Source organism: Pseudorca crassidens, chromosome 10, assembly GCF_039906515.1.
Source record: "Pseudorca crassidens isolate mPseCra1 chromosome 10, mPseCra1.hap1, whole genome shotgun sequence".
In the NCBI taxonomy this organism is placed as follows: Eukaryota; Metazoa; Chordata; class Mammalia; order Artiodactyla; family Delphinidae; genus Pseudorca; species Pseudorca crassidens.
In genome coordinates this window covers 76,305,890-76,314,442 of record NC_090305.1, presented here as the reverse complement: position 1 = coordinate 76,314,442, position 8,553 = coordinate 76,305,890, and positions in this window count along the sequence as shown.

The window sequence follows — 8,553 nt, the reverse complement described above, 5'->3', positions numbered from 1 at the left end:
TGGCCCTGCCGCTGAACTAAGAACCCACAAGCCTGCGTGGTGTGGCAAAAAAAAAAATAATAAAATAAAATAGGGGGACTTCCCTGGTGGTGCAGTGGTTAAGAATCTGCCTGCTAATGCAGGGGACACGGGTTTGAGTCCTAGTCCAGGGAGATCCCACATGCCATGGAGCAACAAAGCCCGTGCGCCACAACTACTGAGCCTGTGCTCTAGAGTCCCCGAGCCTCAACTACTGAGCCCGCGTGCCACAACCACTGAAGCCCGTGCACCTAGAGCCCGTGGTCAGCAACAAGAAGCCACTGCAATGAGAAGCCTGCGCACCACAACCAAGAGTAGCCCCCGCTCGCCGCAACTAGAGAAAGCCTGCGTGCAGAAACGAAGACCCAATGCAGTCAAAAAACAAACAAAAAACTAAACTTAAAACAGGAAGGGCTTCCCTGGTGGTGCAGTGGTTAAGAATCCGCCTGCCAGTGCCAGGGACATGGGTTTGAGCCCTGGTCCGGGAAGATCCCACATGCCGCAGAGCAACTAAGCCCGTGCACCACAACTACTGAGCCTGCATGCCACAACTACTGAGCCTGCATTCTAGAGCCCACGTGCCACAACTACTGAAGCCTGTGCACCTAGAGCCCCATCTCCGCAACAAGAGGAGCCACCGCAATGAGAAGCCCACACACCGCAACAGAGTAGCCCCCGCTTGCCACGACTAGAGAAAGCCCGCACACAGCAACACGCAGCAAAAAATAAACAAACAAACAAGTGAATAAAAAATAAAACAGGATGGCACCAGGACACAAGAACTAAAACCTTAAAATCCAGCTAAAGGTAAACCTCACCGTGGCTCCTTGAACTTGCCCTCCACCCTCCTACCTCAGGTATTTGCAGTGCTGTACCTTCTGCCTAAACTGCCCTCCCCTCTTTGCCCCTCTAACCTGCGAACACAATGTCCCTCTCTTTGTGGGTCTAGGGCTATCACAGCGTCCAAAACTCCATGCAAACGTCCCTTCTCGAAGACGAACGCTCCGGTTTCTCTCGCCCACACGCACACGCACACGCACACGCACACGCACGCATGCCCGCCCCTTACCCGAGGGTCAGCCCACCTGGCGTATAGTCCCCAGCTGGCCCAGGTTTCCACTGATTGTTAACAAGCCCGTGTTCTTACCTCCTATGAGTTCCCTGATGGCAGGAGAAAACGTGTTAGTTATTTGCAAAAAGTCCTTCTGCTGACCCTCTCTCCTCTAGGAAACTCTTTTACTTTCCCCATCAAATACCCTGGAAGTTTTATTTTATTTTTCCAACTTACTTATTTTGAGATTCCTGCTTGAGTTACTTTAATAGTTTCATAGAGGTTAAGCTGAAGATGTCTTTAAAGATAGTAGTAATAATAATAATGACAGCAGCTGTCATTTGCTAAAGCTTGTTCTGGGCCAGGCTGTGTTTTAAGAAGGAATGGTATACACTATCTACTAAATACCAACAATAGCACTAAAAAGGTGGGCTCTGTTGTCATCTCCATTTTAGAAATGAGGGAACTCAGGCCCCGAGAAGTTAAACAACTTGCCCATGGTCACACAGCTGGCGAGTAGTGGAGGTGGCACCTCCCTCCATGAGACAGAGTAGGCGCAGGGCCTAGGGCCACAACACTTTTAGGGGCCGCGGAAATGTTTTAATTTCTTTCAGGATAAGAAGGGAAAAAATAAAAATTTAGGTTGAAGACAGTTTTAGTATATAATATTAACATAACTGTCTTTATACCAGTGTTGTTGTAAAATATAATTTTTACTATTTTTTCATGGAAGAAGGGATTCGTGAAGGCAAAAGTGCACTAGGACCCACAAAAGTCATAATGTGGCCCTGGTGGAGTCAAAAGTCAAATCAAGTCAGTATGCCCCCAAAGTTAATGTTTTCACTAGTCTAGTGTAACCCCATATTACAGGTGAGGAAATTGAGATCCAAGGCCACACAACAAACACATGGCAGAGCCAAGCCGAAAATGCAAGTTTCCAGTGGTCCAACCATGGTACCCTGTGGTCCAACACCACCACCTAGTGGTCTTGCCGGGAACTTCGCTTCAGTCAAAGGATGAACCTAGAGAGAGGGCACAGGTCCAGATACCCCAGGAAGCAGCTACCCGCCTGCCCCTGGACTCCATACTCAGCAGTGGGGAAGCCAGGCCAAGGCACCAACTCCACATGCTCTCTTTAGGTTGTCATCAGAATTCACACATCCCCCCTACACACACACACACACAAAGGCACCCCTCTCCCAGGGCAACAGAGCTATCCCTCCGAGTTAATACTTGTAAAACTCCTAGATTGGCCCTGTGCGATAGGAATAGCATGTGAGCCAATTTGTAATTTGAAATTTTCTAGTAGCCACATTAAAAAAGCAAAACAAGGGAACTTCCTGGCAGTCCAGTGGTTAGGACTTGGCGGTTTCACTGCCGTGGCCCACGTTAAGCAAGCCGTCCGGCACGGCCAAAAAATAAATTAATTAAAAAGCAAAAAGAAACAAGTAAAACTAATTTTAATAATGTATTTTATTTAACATAGGGGGTCAGCAAACTACAGGCAATGGGTCAAATCTAGCCCACCACCTGTGGGTTTGTTTTTTTTTTGCGGTACGCGGGCCTCTCACCGCTGTGGCCTCTCCCATTGCGGAGCACAGGCTCCGGACGCGCAGGCCCAGCGGCCATAGCTCACTGGCCCAGCTGCTGCGCGGCACGTGGGATCCTCCCGGACCGGGGCACGAACCCGTGTCCCCTGCGTCGGCAGGCGGACTCTAAACCACTGTGCCACCAGGGAAGCCCCCACCACCTGTTTTTTTAAATGAAGTTTTATTGGAACATATCCACACCCATTTGTTTATGTACCAGCCACGGCTGCTTTTACACTGCAACAGCAGAGTTGAGTATTTGCTTATTTGAGACTGCATGGCCCACAAAGCTGAAAATACCCACTACCTAGTCCTTTACAGAGAAAGTTTGTCGATCCTTGATTTAACCCAATATATCCAAGTTTGGTCATTTCAACATGTGATTCAATATAAAAATTATTAATGAGCTATTTTACATTTTTTATTATACTAAATTTCTGAAACCCGGTGTGTCTTTTATACGTACAGCACATCTCTATTTGGATGAGACACATTTCAAATGCTCAGTGGATACATGTAGCTCATGACTATGGAACTGGACAGTGTGGGTTTAGAATAAGGCCCTGCATGTAGCAAATATCATAGAGGTGCTCACTAAATATAAATAAATAAATTCCCCAGAAGTATTAAGCCCTAACAACCTGGAACATCCATTGCTTGTTATGAATCAACCCTTTTCCCATGCTTCTAGAATGGTGTTAGCAATGTGGTATCATCCTTCGAGAACTGAAAACATCATCACTCAAATCATGTTCCAAAAGACTTAATTTATTTGCAAAATTCCAGCTGTGAAAAGCTGCCCTGGTAGCAGCCTGTCCTCTTCTAAGCAGCTTTGCAGCCTTGCTGCCGATAGAGATAATCATAATAACAACTAGTATAATTCACATATAGAGAGCCAGCCATTTGCTAGGCATTTTCTGAGCATTGTTTCATTTAATAACAGAAATAATGATGATGTCCCTCAGGAGGCCTACCCTGACACCCCATGCTGGCTTAGGCGTCCCCTCTGCGCTCCAAAGGTGCCCGTCTTCCCCCATCACAGCCCTTCTCACTCTGTGCCATGAGCTCCAAGAAGATTTGCCCCCTCTGCCCCAGGGACCCAGCCTAGACCTGGCCCCTGGGAGCTATCAGATCAAGGTTTGTTGCATTCAAATGACCCCAAAGAACGCAGTGGGCTATCTGGTTGATTACATTCGGCAGGTATTTCTCAAGCACCTGCCTCTAGGGTGCAAGGCTGCGGTGCAAGTTCCCAAGGATCACATGCACACACAGCCTTGTTCACGCTCTCTGCCTCCTGCTCTTTCCCACTCAAGAACTTTCCCAAAGTTGATAAGGGAAAAGCAGGCAACTTACTTCAATTTGCTGTTTTAAAACTACCAGCTCCTTTGTGGAGTTTCAGGCTAAGGGGAAAACTTGGAGACACCTGGAAAGTTCCTCTGGGGGTGGTCCTCACAGAGCTGTTGGTTTGCCTCGTTCTTTCTTCGGCCAGACTGAGGGGCTGCTCTTTGAATGAGCGGAGTAGAAGGGTACCACAGTGCCCTGATTAAGCAGGGTGGGCCCGTGAGCATTTTGGTTTCACAAAGGGCTGTGCGCAGGGCTGAGATAGGCTGGGACCTGGGGCCCTTTGCTGCAGTGCTGCAGTACTTGCACCTGGACACACCTCTCCTCCAGCAACAAAGTACAAAGAAACTGTATGTGACTAAAATAACTGCATGCATGCACAGTTGGGGCAAATTCTGGGCCCAAAAGATACAAAAGACCAAAAACCCCAACTGCCACTTTTGAAGAGCCTGGAGCAAAAGTAGGGGGTCAGGAGCAAAAGCAGGGTACTGCACATGCCCCCTGCACACAACAGCACCTAAGGGGTGGGCCAACCACCTAAGCCACCCCTCCCGCTCAACCGCCCGGACACACCCCTACCCTCACCCCATATAAGGAACAAGCTCGCCCCTGCCTCAGGGAGTGAGCCAGCAGGCAAGGAACATGTTGTTTGCTCTCACTCCCCCGCTGCAGCAGGTGCCCCAGTAAAGCATGCCTGAATTTCTTGTCTGGACTCTGATCAACTTCTATCGATTAAGGGGGCCAAGAACCCTGGTTGGTAACAGGGTGAATCCTTGGGTTCCCTCCATGCCAGAGGCCTTGTAAGCAATGAGGTGCTGTGTGCACCAATGCTGGGTAGGATGCCAGCCACAAACATTTGACATGTCTGGGATTCTGGGAGGGAATCCAAGGAAAGAGGAAGGTCCTTCAAGATGGCCCCAGTAACCAAGGTTTAGCTACCAGAAGGGAGGGGTTATGAGCTGAACTGTGTCCCCTCAAAAAAAATACGCTGACGTTCTAACCACCAGTTCCTCAGAATGTGACCTTATTTGGAAATAGGGTTATAGTAGATGTAATTAGCTAAAATGAGGACATACTGGAGTAGGGTAAGCCCCTAATCCGATATGACTGGTGTCCTTATAAGAAGATGGCCACATAGGCTTCCCTGGTGGCACAGTGGTTAAGAATCCACCTGCCAATGCAAGGGACACGGGTTCAAGCCCTGGTCCGGGAAGATCCCACATGCTGCAGAGGAACTAAGCCTGAGTGCCACAACTACTGAGCCTGTGCTCTAGAGCCCGCGAGCCACAACTACTGAGCCCACACACCACAACTACTAAAGCCCACGCACCTAGATCCCGTGCTACACAACAAGAGAAGCCACCACAATAAGAAGCCCATGCACCACAACAAAGAGCAGCCCCTGCTCGCCACAACTAGAGAAAGCCCACGCGCAGCAATGAAGACCCAACGCAGCCAAAAATAAATAAATAAAATAAATAAATTAAAAAAAAAATAGATGGCCACATGAAGACAGAGACACAGGGGCCATGTGATGACCAAGACAGAGACTGAGTTATGCAGCTGCAAACCAGGGAATGCCAAGGACTGCCAGCAAACTCCCAGGAGCCAGGAAGAGGCCAGGAAGGGTTTCCCTGCAGGTTTCAGAGGCAGCATGATTTTTAGGCTTCTAATTTTTGGATCTGTGAGACAACTTTTTGTTATTTTAAGTCACCCAGTGTGTGGTCCTTTGTTATGGGAGTCCTAGCAAACTCATACAGGAAGGGACTTGTGAGTTTAGGGTGGTGGCCAAGCTCACATCCACCCCTAGAGCAGCCGCAGGGCACATCGGGCTCTGTGGCAGAGATGGGCTAGGTGTTTGGGGACCCTCTCCCTTCTTCTTCCTGGCCACCTGGTCACACAGCACTCCCAGCCTTCTCACATCTAGAAGTCATGTGATTTGCTCTCACCCATAGGATGTGTCAGCTCCAGGCCAAGGTGGTCAAGGGTGGGCATGTGCTCTCCAGGCCCCTGTCTCTCCTCCCTCATCCCGCAGCCGGGTGTAGAGGACTCAGGGAAGGGCTCTGAGGCCCTAGGAGATGGCACAGCCACCAGATGGGAGGAGCCTGCGTCCCCAGATCAGCATGTGGCAGGTGGCCTGCTGAACACCAGATTGCACTGTGCTGTAAAAAATACATTTTTTTTTTTAGTACGTTTGAGCAACTGGGATTTAGGGGCTGTTTGTTACAGCAGTGAGGCGACCCTGACCTGTGCAGGTTCTTGGAGGTGTGAGAAGCAGAAAGTAAACTTGGAAACGACTTCCTCCCTAAACTCTGGGAGACCCTGGGACTGAGCAATTCTGCTATGGGTCCCTTCAACAGGATGTAGAGAGTAAGGACAGGGAGATATCCCCCTCCTCTCCCCTTAGTACCTTAAGAACTTAGAGATGCCCCTCCCCTGCCCCAGGTCTGCTGCTGGAGCACTTGGAGGTTCCATTGCTTCCCCCAGGAGAGTGACCTGTGCTGGTGACGGTGATGGCAGGGGCGAGGAGCTCTGCAAGGAGCTGAGGTCCCTGAGGGCAGACAAGAGGCAGCAGGTGGGCCCCCCTGAATCCCAGACATGTGCCCACCTTAGAGTAGGACTCCTGCCTCTCCCCGCTTGGCAGAGCTGAACAGAACAGAGGGAGGGTGGGGCTGGCAGTGTCTCTGTTCTTCAGGGTCCAGACAGACCACAGGAAAAGGAAGGAGCAGCTTCTGAACCCCCAGCAAATTCACATCCGCTGGTCTGTTCGCCGTGGGACATGGAAGATGCTACTTTTGATGTAAAAGCTCTTTGTGATGGGCTGGAACCTGGCATAAGCTGGAGCCCTGGTGTCCTTCATGGATTCCCCTGAACACAACAAGGGCCCGGTGCTGGGCCCACCACTCCTCCTGCAAGCCCACCCACAGCCCAACACAACACAGTGCCACAGCTGCTCCAGCTGCTAGAACAGTGAAATGCTTCTGCGCACTTAGCAACAGCGCTGCCCCTTGTGCCCTTTGACCCCTACCCTAGGCCCCCCATTCCTTCTCAGGATCCAGTAACTAAATGGTATGCCTGGCAAAGCATGGGCATCTCGAGACCCTGCTTTGGCTCCATGGCCAGGATCTGCCCTGATTGGGGGCACGCAGGTTATGCTAATTGTTAACTATTTCGATCCCATCCCAACCCCAACCTCACTTACCCCTCATCACATTTCTCCCCTTGTCTAGTGATTCCCCAGCCATCCCAATGCTCCAAGGTAAACACCTCCAGGGTGGCCCAAGGCTGAACTAGCTTCCCAAATGCCCGTTGGCTGCAAATCCTCCCTGTTGAATTAATAATAATAATAATAGTACCAGTTACCATTTCTTGAGCATTTACTATGTGCCAGGCACCAGACTGGTGCTTTCTATGTGTAAAAGACACTTGGGGCTGACCTAGCTGGGGCCCAGACAATGCCTTCAATCCCTCTTCTGTGGCTATTTGCACCCACTGAGAAGACACAGCTCCTGTCTGTACCTGTTTGGGGAGGGGAGAAGTGGTCAGTGGAAGGTCTGTCATCTGTTCCCCATCTGGCTTCTGAACCGGTTGGGTTAGGGGTATGAGGCCAGATGCTTACAGAATATTCCAGAGATTCTGGGAGCAACTGTGGGTTTAAACAGAACACTATGGGGAAAAACTGAACTTTGCCCTGAACCCAGTACTGCCCTTGTACCCAGGGGGCAGCCAGAATCAGCTCCCCTGACTCCAATGCTTGGGTTGCTGGATAAAACGTAGGATGCCCAATTACATTTGAATTTCAGATAAACCATGAGTAATTTTTTCAGCATACGTATGTCCCATGCCACATTTGGTACATACTTACACTGTTTATCTGAAATGCAAATGCAACTGGGCATTCTGTATTTTAATTTGCTCCATCTGGAGACCCTATGCCTGGCAGTGGTTTCACAGGCAGTAGGTATGGACCTGTGGGCCGAGCAGGAGAGGAGGAACAGGAAAGCCCCATGTGAGGCCTAAACTGAGTCTTGCACTGTGGGCACAGGGAGTCGGGCCCTTCTCAGAAGAATCCGATGGGGGAGATTCGACCTGGGACCCTGCTCAACGTCCCACCCCAGCAGGCCTTCCCTGACTACCCTGTCTACCATAGCAGCCCCTCAGCCTCCATCGCTTTCTCCTGATTTACCTCTTCTTATAGCCTTGATACTCAAGTGTGGTCCATGGACCAGCAGCATCAGCATCGTCAGGGAGCTTGTTAGAAATGCAGAATCTCACCCCACTCACGTCACTGAAGGATCAGAACCTACATTGTAACGCGATCCCCACGTAATTCCTGTGATGGTAAAGATTGAAAAGTGCAGCTCTGTAGCACGGACCACAGCCTGACACTACTTCATCTATCTGTCATCGGCTCTCTGTGAGGGCCCATGTCTGTCTTGCTCTCTGCTATACACCCCAGGACAAAAAGAGGAGCACATATTAAGTGCTCAATAAACATCTGTTAATGAATGAATGAATGAATGAATGAGTGAATGAACAAACGAACCAGAATTC